At 30.8% G+C, this 14631-nt stretch overlaps 1 protein-coding gene across 2 annotated transcripts in view; it reads left to right on the top strand.

The window, feature by feature from the left end:
* Nucleotides 1-14631, top strand: part of LOC119604416 (protein sprint) — a 288645-nt gene that overhangs the window by 61524 nt on the left and 212490 nt on the right. The window contains exon 1 of one of the 2 annotated variants that reach the window (XM_037957000.1): nt 13041-13290. The exons of the other annotated variant lie outside the window; for it this stretch is intronic. The gene's annotated coding sequence lies outside the window, so the exon portion shown is untranslated. Of the gene's footprint in view, nt 1-13040; nt 13291-14631 lie in introns of those variants that run through there. 2 annotated transcript variants of the gene reach the window in all.

Consider the following 14631-nt stretch of genomic DNA (forward strand, 5'->3'; position numbering starts at 1 on the left):
TTAGGATAAATTTTCTTTTTATAGAAAGAAAAACGATAATTGTTTTTATAGAAAATTTTCGGATAAATTTTCTTTTTATAGAAAATTTTCGCATTAATTTTCTTTTTATTAAAAAATTGACGGATAAATATTTTTTTATAGAAAATTTTCTTTTTATAGATTATTTTCGGACAAATTTTCTATTTATAAATTATTTTCGGACAAATTTTCTTTTATAGAAAATTTTCAGACAAGTTTTCTTTTTACAGAAAAATTTCGGACAAATTTTCTTTTTATAGAAAATTTTCGGACAAATTTTTTTTTATAGAAAATTTTCGGACAAATTTTCTTTTATAGAAAATTTTCGGACAAATTTTCTTTTTATAGAAAATTTTCGGACAAATTTTCTTTTTATAGAAAATTTTCGGACAAATTTTCTTTTTATAGAAAATTTTCGGACAAATTTTCTTTTTATAGAAAATTTGCGGACAAATTTTCTTTTTATAGAAAATTTTCGGACAAATTTTCTTTTTATAGAAAATTTTCGGACAAATTTTCATTTTATAGAAAATTTTCGGACAAATTTTTCTTTTTATTGAAAATTTTCGAACAAATTTTTCTTTTTATAGAAAATTTTCGGACAAATTTTTCTTTTTATAGAAAATTTTCGGACAAATTTTTCTTTTTATTGAAAATTTTCGGACAAATTTTTCTTTTTATAGAAAATTTTTGGACAATTTTTTCTTTTTATAGAAAATTTTCGGATAAATTTTCTTATATAGAATAAATTTGAACAAATTTATAGAAAATTTTCTTATTCATTTTCTTTTTATAAAAAATTTTCGGATTCATTTTCTTTTTATAGAAAAAATTTCTAATAAGTTCTCGTTTTATAGAAAATCTTCGGATAAATTTTCTTTTTATAGAATAAATTCCTTCAAGTTTTCTGTTTATAGAAAAATTCGGATAATTTTTCTTTTTATGGAAAAAATTTCGAATAAATTTTCTTTTTATAGAAAATTTCGGGATAAATTTTCTTTTTATAGAAAATTTTTTGATGAATTTTTGTCTTATAAGAAATTTTCCGTTGAATTTTTTTCTTTTAGAAAATATTCAGTTAAATTTTCTTTTTATAGAGAAATTTTTTGTTTCGGATAAATCAATTTTGACTTCATGGGAAATCAAAATAAATTTTCTCTTTATAGAAAATCTGCGATCGGGTTTCTCTTTATTGAAAATCTATGTTTTTAATAAATTATAAAGATATGTCGAAAAATTTTCTCTTTAAGAATAAATTTCATTCAATTTCCGTTTTATTTCTCAAAACGGAATGAAATCATTCTTTATACTTCTGGTTTTCTTCCTCGAAGAGGGGAGTTGTGAATTTATTTCATTTATGTGTATCTTCTCTTTACTCTTTTACAACCAAATATACAATGGTGAATTAGCAAAATTGCTACTATATAGCCGAGTGTGTTTGTTATTTAAACATAAATTTTAATGTAGGTTTTTATTTTGATGAAAAACTGGTGAGGAAGGGATGTTCTGTTCAAATAAAAATATTTTCATTTTAAAATGAATTCCAACAAATTTTGGGGAGAAAATGTTGAACAAATTTATTTTTAGTTTTTATTAAAAAAAAAAAGAAGAAAAGCTTTTAACATTATTTAAGATTATGAATCATAAGTGATGTTAAAAGATTAAAAAGGATGAACTATTTAAACAAGAATTGTAAATAAAAATGTTAATGTGCTACACCCACATACCAAAGGTTTTTGAAGCTGCTAATGAAGATTGCGTAAAGAGAGTACATAGCAATAACTAAATGGTCCTTCCGACTAGTTTAAAGTATTATATTAATTGCCTAAAATTATGCTATTATTTTGCATATTACAAAAATTCGATGAATTCGCAAAATATACCTAAAAATTTTAGGTTTGAAAACCCGTTGAAATCGAGCGAATCACAAAACTCGTAATATTTGGATGACTGTGAAAATATACTTTGAGAACCCAAAGCATGAATCCTGCATAGATTGTGTAGTCCTTCGTCCGAACTTTAACGCAAATATTTCTTTTCTATCTCTATTTAAAATGTTTATCAATGTTTAAGCTATATTAACTCTACCCCATTGTGCAATAAACATGATTATTTGAATATTATTCATTGCACAACTAATTAAAATCTCACAAATCGAGAAATAAAAAATTAGTTTGTAAATAAATATTTTCAATTTATAAATTTTTTTCTTTTTATTTCTTATTAACTTTTTTTTGCAACAAACAAACAAACAAACGAAGAAAACCCAAACCAATCCTCTACCATCATTTCGCTTTCAATATTTTACAAGTATGAAGTATTTAATTTATAAATTGTTGTTATTAGTGTCGTAAAACTACTTAATGACCATAAGAAATTGTTGTCGTCATATGACCAGCCGCTAAGTTTGATTTTTTTCTCGGTTCAATAACCACAATTTACCCAAGTGTAGTGGAAAACAAGTGAACAAGAAAAACGACGCCACTTTTGTCAGCGAGCCTGCCTGCCAGCCTGGGTGACAAAACATTTAGTTAATTTCGTTTTAGGTGAATCAACTTTTGTCAAGAGTAGTGACCACTGTCCGGCTAGCCGACCGATCGACCAGTCAAGTCAGTTAGTAAGTAAGTACGTGGTATTGAAATGCAATGAATTATAAATAAATTAAAAAATTTATAATAATAACGAATACTGAATGCGAACGAAGAAAGTCTAAGAAAGCAGAAAAGTGGTTACTTTTAAATGTTTTACATCAAGGGAAATTCGAAGGGGGGAAAAAACTATAGACTAGACTATAGACTAGACTATAGACTAGACTATAGACTAGACTATAGACTAGACTATAGACTAGACTATAGACTAGACTATAGACTAGACTATAGACTAGACTATAGACTAGACTATAGACTAGACTATAGACTAGACTATAGACTAGACTATAGACTAGACTATAGACTAGACTATAGACTAGACTATAGACTAGACTATAGACTAGACTATAGACTAGACTATAGACTAGACTATAGACTAGCTATAGACTAGACTATAGACTAGACTATAGACTAGACTATAGACTACTATAGACTAGACTATAGACTAGACTATAGACTAGACTATAGACTAGACTATAGACTAGACTATAGACTAGACTATAGACTAGACTATAGACTAGACTATAGACTAGACTATAGACTAGACTATAGACTAGACTATAGACTAGACTATAGACTACTAGACTATAGACTAGACTATAGACTAGACTATAGACTAGACTATAGACTAGACTATAGACTAGACTATAGACTAGACTATAGACTAGACTATAGACTAGACTATAGACTAGACTATAGACTAGACTATAGACTAGACTATAGACTAGACTATAGACTAGACTATAGACTAGACTATAGACTAGACTATAGACTAGACTATAGACTAGACTAGACTAGACTACTAGACTAGACTAGACTAGACTAGACTATAGACTAGACTAGACTAGACTAGACTAGACTAGACTAGACAGACTAGACTATAGACTAGACTGTAGACTAGACTATAGACTAGACTATAGACTAGACTATAGACTAGACTATAGACTAGACTATAGACTAGACTATAGACTAGACTATAGACTAGACTATAGACTAGACTATAGACTAGACTATAGACTAGACTATAGACTAGACTATAGACTAGACTATAGACTAGACTATAGACTAGACATAGACTAGACTATAGACTAGACTATAGACTAGACTATAGACTAGACTATAGACTAGACTATAGACTAGACTATAGAAGATAGACTAGACTATAGACTAGACTATAGACTAGACTATAGACTAGACTATAGACTAGACTATAGACTAGACTATAGACTAGACTATAGACTAGACTATAGACTAGACTATAGACTAGACTATAGACTAGACTATAGACTAGACTATAGACTAGACTATAGACTAGACTATAGACTAGACTATAGACTAGACTATAGACTAGACTATAGACTAGACTATAGACTAGACTATAGACTAGACTATAGACTAGACTATAGACTAGACTATAGACTAGACTATAGACTAGACTATAGACTAGACTATAGACTAGACTATAGACTAGACTATAGACTAGACTATAGACTAGACTATAGACTAGACTATAGACTAGACTATAGACTAGACTATAGACTAGACTATAGACTAGACTATAGACTAGACTATAGACTAGACTATAGACTAGACTATAGACTAGACTATAGACTAGACTATAGACTAGACTATAGACTAGACTATAGACTAGACTATAGACTAGACTATAGACTAGACTATAGACTAGACTATAGACTAGACTATAGACTAGACTATAGACTAGACTATAGACTAGACTATAGACTAGACTATAGACTAGACTATAGACTAGACTATAGACTAGACTATAGACTAGACTATAGACTAGACTATAGACTAGACTATAGACTAGACTATAGACTAGACTATAGACTAGACTATAGACTAGACTATAGACTAGACTATAGACTAGACTATAGACTAGACTATAGACTAGACTATAGACTAGACTATAGACTGACTATAGACTAGACTATAGACTAGACTATAGACTAGACTATAGACTAGACTATAGACTAGACTATAGACTAGACTATAGACTAGACTATAGACTAGACTATAGACTAGACTATAGACTAGACTATAGACTAGACTATAGACTAGACTATAGACTAGACTATAGACTAGACTATAGACTAGACTATAGACTAGACTATACTAGACTATAGACTAGACTATAGACTAGACTATAGACTAGACTATAGACTAGACTATAGACTAGACTATAGACTAGACTATAGACTAGACTATAGACTAGACTATAGACTAGACTATAGACTAGACTATAGACTAGACTATAGACTAGACTATAGACTAGACTATAGACTAGACTATAGACTAGACTATAGACTAGACTATAGACTAGACTATAGACTAGACTATAGACTAGACTATAGACTAGACTATAGACTAGACTATAGACTGACTATAGACTAGACTATAGAATAGACTATAGACTAGACTATAGACTAGACTATAGACTAGACTATAGACTAGACTATAGACTAGACTATAGACTAGACTATAGACTAGACTATAGACTAGACTATAGACTAGACTATAGACTAGACTATAGACTAGACTATAGACTAGACTATAGACTAGACTATAGACTAGACTATAGACTAGACTATAGACTAGACTATAGACTAGACTATAGACTAGACTATAGACTAGACTATAGACTAGACTATAGACTAGACTATAGACTAGACTATAGACTAGACTATAGACTAGACTATAGACTAAAACTATAGACTAGACTATAGACTAGACTATAGACTAGACTATAGACTAAAACTATAGACTAGACTATAGACTAGACTATAGACTAGACTATAGACTAAAACTATAGACTAGACTATAGACTAGACTATAGACTAGACTATAGACTAGACTATAGACTAGACTATAGACTAGACTATAGACTAGACTATAGACTAGACTATAGACTAGACTATAGACTAGACTATAGACTAGACTATAGACTAGACTATAGACTAGACTATAGACTAGACTATAGACTAGACTATAGACTAGACTATAGACTAGACTATAGACTAGACTATAGACTAGACTATGGACTAGACTATAGACTAGACTATGGACTAGACTATAGACTAGACTATAGACTAGACTATAGACTAGACTATAGACTAGACTATAGACTAGACTATAGACTAGACTATAGACTAGACTATAGACTAGACTATAGACTAGACTATAGACTAGACTATAGACTAGACTATAGACTAGACTATAGACTAGACTATAGACTAGACTATAGACTAGACTATAGACTAGACTATAGACTAGACTATAGACTAGACTATAGACTAGACTATACTAGACTATAGACTAGACTATAGACTAGACTATAGACTAGACTATAGACTAGACTATAGACTAGACTATAGACTAGACTATAGACTAGACTATAGACTAGACTATAGACTAGACTATAGACTAGACTATAGACTAGACTATAGACTAGACTATAGACTAGACTATAGACTAGACTATAGACTAGACTATAGACTAGACTATAGACTAGACTATACTAGACTATAGACTAGACTATAGACTAGACTAGACTAGACTATAGACTAGACTATAGACTAGACTATAGACTAGACTATAGACTAGGCTATATAGTAGACTATAGACTAGACTATAGACTAGACTATAGACTAGGCTATAGAGTAGACTATAGACTAGACTATAGACTAGACTATATACTAGACTATAGACTGGACTATATACTAGACTATAGACTAGACTATAGTCTAGACTATAGACTAGACTATAGTCTAGACTATAGACTAGACTATAGTCTAGACTATAGACTAGACTATAGACTAGACTATAGACTAGACTATAGACTAGACTATAGACTAGACTATAGACTAGACTATAGACTAGGCTATAGAGTAGACTATAGACTAGACTATAGACTAGTCTATATACTAGACTATAGACTGGACTATATACTAGACTATAGACTAGACTATATACTAGACTATAGACTGGACTATATACTAGACTATAGACTAGACTATAGTCTAGACTATAGACTAGACTATAGTCTAGACTATAGACTAGACTATGGACTAGGCTATAGACTAGACTATGGACTAGGCTAGAGGCTAGAGACAAGACTAGAAAATAGACTATAGACGAGACTAGACTAGACTATAGACTAGACTATAGACTAGACTAGAGACATGACTAGAGAATAGACTATAGACTAGACTATGGCTGGTCTATAAACTAGACTATAGAATGGACTATAGACTAAAATATAGACTCGAATATAGACTTGAATGTAGACTATAGAATAGGCTTTAGACTTGACTATAAACTAAACCATAGACTATAGACAAGACTATACACTAGGCTATTGACTAGACTATTGACTTGATTATATACTAGAATATAGTCTAGACTATAGACTGGACTATAGACTAGGCTGTATATTATAAAATAAATATGCAGACCATATTGATTTACCATTAAAACAATTTGTTGCCCTTAAACAAATTTCTTTCAGTATCATATAATCATAAGTCACCATATTGACCACTGGTTAACCAACCACTAAACTTTTGCTTCACTTCATACTTTACACAGTTTAAACCCGCAAAATACAAATAAATTCATCATAAATAAATATTTAACGAAATTTATTTATAAAATAAAATTTATATATTTTTGTATATCATACCTGACCTAATGTAAATTAAGCAAAGCATTGTTTTCATGTCATGTTTTATTTACAATTGTCTTGTAATTTTGTTAAGTCTTCCATGACCAAATGAAGCCAGGAAAAAATGTTTAAATATTTCCCCCTTTACCTTTTTGCAAGTTTAACATTTTTATAAAAGTGACATTTTTTCCTTTATTTTCAATGTTGTTGTTGCTGCTGCAGCTTATCTGACTTTATAATTTTTTTCTTGATTTTTTAGCTTTTCCGTTGATTTCATTGTCGTTGATAAAAATGTCCACCTCTTTTATGCTCGTTGCGTTCGTTGGGTCTGCTGCGAATTTGTTCATTCCTTAAATATTTTTTTTCTTGTATAATTTTAGTAAAAAATAGCAAACTATTTTTGTTTTTGTTTTAATGTTTATTTGGGTTTTTAACATCTACGCATTTGTAGGATTGTCTGTCTTACAGTGTACTTGTATTATATATTTAAAAATTGTTGTTGTCATTGATCTTTGTCTAGATTTGTAATATGTTTTCGCCGGATAATGAGTTTACTCTCTGAGCTAAGGTTGTTTAGTTTTGCCTGCTAATGTATAAAATTTAGTTGGTTGTATTTTTAAGTTATAATTTCTGTGGGTTTCTCAGCATAAAAATTAAATTGTTGTGGAGTCAATTTTATAATGGGTTCTCAAGGAAAACAAGTGAAGTTTTCAGTGTCAAGCTACGAAAGAACAATATAAAACTACATAAGATTAGACTATAGACTAGACTTTATACTGCTATAGACTAGACTTTAGACTAGACTATAGACTAGACTTAAGACTAGACTATAGACTAGACTATAGACTAGACTATAGACTAGACTATAGACTAGACTATAGACTAGACTATAGACTAGACTATAGACTAGACTATAGACTAGACTATAGACTAGACTATAGACTAGACTATAGACTAGACTATAGACTAGACTATAGACTAGACTATAGACTAGACTATAGACTAGACTATAGACTAGACTATAGACTAGACTATAGACTAGACTAGACTATAGACTAGACTATAGACTAGACTATAGACTAGACTATAGACTAGACTATAGACTAGACTATAGACTAGACTATAGACTAGACTATAGACTAAACTATAGACTAGACTATAGACTAGACTATAGACTAGACTATAGACTAGACTATAGACTAGACTATAGACTAGACTATAGACTAAACTATAGACTAGACTATAGACTAGACTATAGACTAGACTATAGACTAGACTATAGACTAGACTATAGACTAGACTATAGACTAGACTATAGACTAGACTATAGACTAGACTATAGACTAGACTATAGACTAGACTATAGACTAGACTATAGACTAGACTATAGACTAGACTATAGACTAGACTATAGACTAGACTATAGACTAGACTATAGACTAGACTATAGACTAGACTATAGACTATAGACTAGACTATAGACTAGACTATAGACTAGACTATAGACTAGACTATAGACTAGACTATAGACTAGACTATAGACTAGACTATAGACTAGACTATAGGCTAGACTATAAGTAGGCTATTCCAGGGCTGGACTATAGACTGGACTATTGGAAGTTCCAATGGTTAGAGTTAAATTTCCACATGCAAGACTCGGCACACAAAACTAAACTCGAACAGGGCTTCGTAGAGCTGTCCTACTCCCCCTATAAGATAGGCTAAAAGTCAGTTTATGGTTCAACTACATAATCCCTACCAGAAGTTGGATAAACTCGACTTTAAATTTTTACTACAATAGTTGCAGAAAAATTAACATCAGTAACCTATGGAAAATCTTGCGTTTTCCAACACTTTTCATTATGTGAAATGAAAGTGAAGAAAACATTTCTTTTCTCATAAATGCAATTATATTTTTCTTGCATTAAACAAATTATTCTAAAGTAATAAAGATAATATTTTATTACTCTACTAATTTTTATTATTTTAAGTGTTCAACTATCAAAATTCCAGCATGTTAAACTACATATTTCTAATGATCCACCACAATATACAACATTTTTTCCAACAATTTAATTTCTTTTAACAATTTTTTTTGGCAAACACAACAATGCGGAAATTTGGTCAAATTAAAAGAAAGCAAGAACCAACTAAAATATATATTAATGGAAAATGTAAGAATGTCCGTCCATCTGTCTTTGTGTACACAACTAAGTAATCACACAAAAATGACTACAGAAGACAAGACTTCTTTCTGTAGGAGTTGAATTTGTTGTAGGCCGACAAAACTAATGGCACAAATTAAGAAGAAAAAATTTAGGGAAAAAGTAAGAAAAAACTAAAATTAAATTTAAACACTGCCACCGTGCATGGATGGTGCATGTTTAAGGAAAATGCTTCAGTGAACACTAATTTTAGTATTGAAGGAAAATTTATATGTGTTGAAGCTAAAACCGCGCAGTTTTATTGCGAATAGTTATAGTTTTTATATTTTTAGTATTTTTTTTAATGTAAAGAGTTTTAGTTAATGTTTTGTAAATAAGTATCTGCCAGTATTAGCAGCAGTAAATAATGTAAGCAGTCTTTCTTGGTATTTTATGGAATTGTGGGTTAATGGGTCTGCCTCTTGTTACTTTGTTTTGCAATTTTCCATTCATTTATTTGTAGATTCTTCCTTCCGTCCTTTTGTATGTCTACCTATTTGTCTATCTGTCTGTCTAAGTATAATTTAGTATTTTGTTGTAGATCTTGTTAAGATTTAATTGCTTTTGTTGGTGCTAAATAAACTTAAATATTTTAGAAAATAATTGCAATTACTCTTTATGTGTAAACAAGAAGAGTACATAGTTGTTTTTTTTTTTTTTTTGTAGAAAAAGAAAGCTTTTATTTTAAACACTTTTATTAGGTTGTTTAATTTAATTGAAGAAATAGCTTTCAAAATAATTTTCAATTTATTTTTTAAATGCACGAAACTGCAGGCTATATTATTAAGTTTATATTGGAGAGTAAGAGTAAAATCTTGAGTAGTTTAGATAAAATCTAAGATAAAGTAATTTTAATAACTTATGGTCTAAGTACTTTTATCTACAGTTATTTCAATGAATTACATAAATATCTTTTTTGAAATCGTAATTGCAAGAGCATTAAAACTGAACTGAACTAGAACTAAACTAGAACTGAACTAGAACTGAACTAAAACTGAACTAGAACTGAACTAGAACTGAAATAGAACTAAACTAGAACTGAACTAGAACTGAAGTAGAACTGAACTAGAACTGAACTATAACTGAACTATAACTGAACTAGAACTGAACTAGAACTGAACTAGAACTGAACTAGAACTGAACTAGAACTGAACTAGAACTGAACTAGAACTGAACTGGAACTGAACTAGAACCGAAGTAGAACTGAACTGAACTAGAACTGAACTAGAACTGAACTGGAACTGAACTTAAACTGATCTTGAACTGAACTAGAACTGAAGTAGTAAGTTAGTTAGTTTTAGTTAGTTAGTTAGTTAGTTAGTTAGTTAGTTAGTTAGTTAGTTAGTTAGTTAGTTAGTTAGTTAGTTAGTTAGTTAGTTAGTTTTTAGTTAGTTAGTTTCGTTAGTTAGTTAGTTAGTTGTGTTCGTTAGTTCGTTCGTTGTAGTTCGTTAGTTCGTTCGTTAGTTCGTTCGTTAGTTCGTTCGTTAGTTCGTTCGTTCGTTATTCGTTAGTTCGTTTTCGTTCGTTCGTTGTTCGTTCGTTCGTTAGTTCGTTCGTTCTTCGTTAGTTCGTTCGTTTTTCGTTCGTTTCGTTCGTTCGTTCGTTCGTTAGTTCTTCGTTAGTTAGTTAGTTCGTTAGTTCGTTAGTTAGTTAGTTAGTTCTTTAGTTAGTTCGTTCGTTAGTTAGTTAGTTTGTCTTTTCTTTTCGTTCGTTCGTTCGTTTTTCGTTCGTTCGTTCGTTATTCGTTCTTCGTTCGTTAGTAGTTCGTTCGTTCGTTCGTTCGTTTCGTTCGTTCGTCGTTGTTCGTTCGTTTCTCGTTCGTTCGTTCGTTTAGTTATTTTTTTCGTTCGTTCGTTCGTTCGTTCGTTTTCGTTCTTTCGTTCGTTTTCGTTGTTCTTTCGTTCGTTTTTTTTTCGTTTTTTCGTTGTCGTTGTTTCGTTCGTTTAGTTTTGTTAGTTTAGTTCGTTTTGTTAGTTAGTTAGTTAGTTAGTTGTTCGTTGTCGTTCCGGATTTTCGTTCCTAGGTTTCGTTCGTTCCTTCGTTCGTTCTTTCTTTCAGTTGAAGACTGCTTTTTTTATTTTTAATTTTTTAAAAAATAGCCATACACGCCAGAGAGGACAAAGCAGTGGGTCTGTTAAAAGTTCAAATAGCACAAATTCATAGAAAGATACGCAAAATATTTCATCCACGTTCCAAAGCAACAGGCAGGCAAACCGGCTTTTTGCAACATCATGAACAAATAAAGAAGAAAATTTCAAGCTAAAACGCAAAAAAGGAAAATTACAAACACTCAAATACGCATTTTATAATAAAATCAACCACATTTATAGAAAAAAGACAAAATAATCGCGATCATCATCAACATCGCAGTCGTCATAAAACAGCAACATGATTCATTTACAAGAAAACTATCAACAACACAACTCAGCCAGCAACTTTTAAAGAAAAATCCATCCGTATTAAAATAAAAGCTCACACTTGCATACAGAAATGGATGGTATTGTTTGGATGGCCCATCGTGTATATGTGAATAAAAACCGACCAGTAAACAAAAAAAAAAAAAATAAATAAATAAATAAATAAATGAAAACAAATGAATCAAACAATAACAACATAAAAACTAAACAATGGACGGATATAAACGAAAAAAAAAACAACAATAACAACAGATATTAGCGAAAAACTCTCTCGGCTATAATATGGGCGAAGAAAACCAACAATTGCGACGACGACGACACTGATACAACGAAGACGAGGATGACGAAGTTTCCTAAAGACGATTTGGTACAGTGGTGCCAATAGAAAAGTTTGTGATCGAAATCAGTAACATTTTGAAGTCCCTCAGAAAATCCCACTTAAGTCGTAAGACAACTGAATGTTGTAGTGATCTTGATTTAAAATTTGAGCATTGGAACTGGTCCTAGTATTTTAATAAGCGGAATAATGTTGTTTGAGATTGGTATTGATTGGTATTGTTACGCCATGTGTTGACTTTCATCTCCTAAGCCATCTTTGGATGAAATCAGTCAGCTGTTTCAGATTTTCTTTCTCATTCGTTAAGATTTTAGATTGATATTTGCATAGAATTTGTCCAATTTGTTTAACTATAATTCAGATCATAATCTACTATCGGTTCGGAATATTATAATATACTTTATTACGTTTTATTCAGTTTCCTTCTTAAAGTTACAATTCAAAATTTCCAAACGATCAAAGTATGAAAAAATGTTCACTCTCTTTCCAGTTCAACCCACTGTGCAAACTCATACTAAAGAAAATAATAAACTATGCGAGTATATATGTTTAAGAAAAACGGCCGCCAAATCAAGTCATGGCTGGCAAATGCACAAGTTTACACTCACACGAAAGCATTCACTAATATCTGTGTATGGATGGTATCCAATGGAACCACTACGTACTTGTTTAGTACTCACTTGTAGATACAATTCAGCTGGATCATTTTAAAGATTTAGTCGCCGAATTGCTTTCAAACCGAACGAATGCGTCGCTGTCGTATTTGTCGTATCTTTAAATATTATTATATATATCTTGAAGAAATATATAAAAAAGAAAAGAATTTAAAATAATAATAACAAGAAGAGCGCAATTGAATTCTTTAGAATTGTAAACAACAAGCGAGCATTAACAAAAAAAAGAAGTACAAGAATTAGCAATAGAGAAAAGAAAAAAATTCAAAAGATTTCTAACAAACAAACGCGAAAACATCGTAAATACGGTAGTAGTTTTTTTCCCTGCTAATTTTTAACAAGAATTTACTTTTGTTGTGTTTTTGATATGAATTAGAAAAATAAAGATCATTTGATTTGCACCATGAATGGATGGATGTTTGGAGAAATGGACAAGTTTTGATAAATAATGGAAAACTAGTAAATGTTATTGTTAAACGTGTTGGCATGTTTTAAAGAGTGTTTAATGAGGAAATGATGAGAGAAAGATAAACTTTAAATAGAAAAAGTTTTTGTTAAGAATTTCTTTAAAAGGATTTTCTTTTGATTGAAAGTGTAAAAGTAAACCAAACATGTAGTCTGAATATTATTTAAAAAAGGCAAAGAGGGATTGATAAATCTGGTGAAATTCCGATCCATCTCTCCATTCAGTCTGGGGAGATGAAATCTAAATATGTACTTTACTTTTGAAGAGAAAATTAGCCCAGTAAATGTGAATCAAGGTTTTTTTTCTCGATGCCTTAAAATTAAGAAGTATTTGGTTCCTACTCGTAGTTGTAAAGTAGAAACTCAAGTCGTGGAATCTCGAACAAACATCTTGAAAAATTGCAATTAAATGGGAATTACTTTTCGGGTTTTGTCGGTCTTGATAAGTGTGATTCTTCTTTAAAACATTAAGATTTGAGTTTGAAACTCATAAACTATCAGTTACTTTGTACTGTCTGTCACTGTATTCAATACTTTTAGAAAACTCCTATACCGAAATCTGCTATGATTAACCCTGGTTTAGCAAAGACTCCTTTTAACACCTGTTGTCTGAACTAATTTTTATCCACTTCATACCGCCAAAAGTCAAGATAGACTTAATTTTGATCTTTGAATATAAGTTTCTGCACGATGTACAAAGCAATCAAGCAACCAATCAACCATAAAAGTGGGTTGGTCCTTCTGCGATCCACAAAAGTTGAAAGAGCACTTGAAGTTTAGTATTTTTTTTTACTGGAAACTGGTTTTTTAGTAAGACTAATATTGGAGTTGCTGTCGATATCATTTAAAAGGAGAGTGCTTCCAGTTTTCATATTTTCCTATGAAAGATATTACATTTCTTCACAGCCGGTTAAGCATTTTGATGCCATGAATTTTCAATTACTCAATTTATAGTGGATTTTGAGGGCACCGGAAGATTTAACTTCTTGACCAATCCTATCTTAGCGCTGTCCCAGGGAGAAGGGATATTTTCCAGCAAGTTCTTGGGGCTACCAGCTCATTGATAAAGTGTGAACCTCATCGACATCACATTACCCATGATTAACACGCAGCTAACGCTCTCTACGTTTTGTTCGCTTTAGAAGGTATTAGGTTGTTCACTAGTAGATCAATCTTCTTGACCA

This window comes from Lucilia sericata, unplaced genomic scaffold (genome assembly GCF_015586225.1).
Source record: "Lucilia sericata isolate MDLA Ls3-8-SP2 unplaced genomic scaffold, ASM1558622v1 Contig000390F_arrow, whole genome shotgun sequence".
In the NCBI taxonomy this organism is placed as follows: Eukaryota; Metazoa; Arthropoda; class Insecta; order Diptera; family Calliphoridae; genus Lucilia; species Lucilia sericata.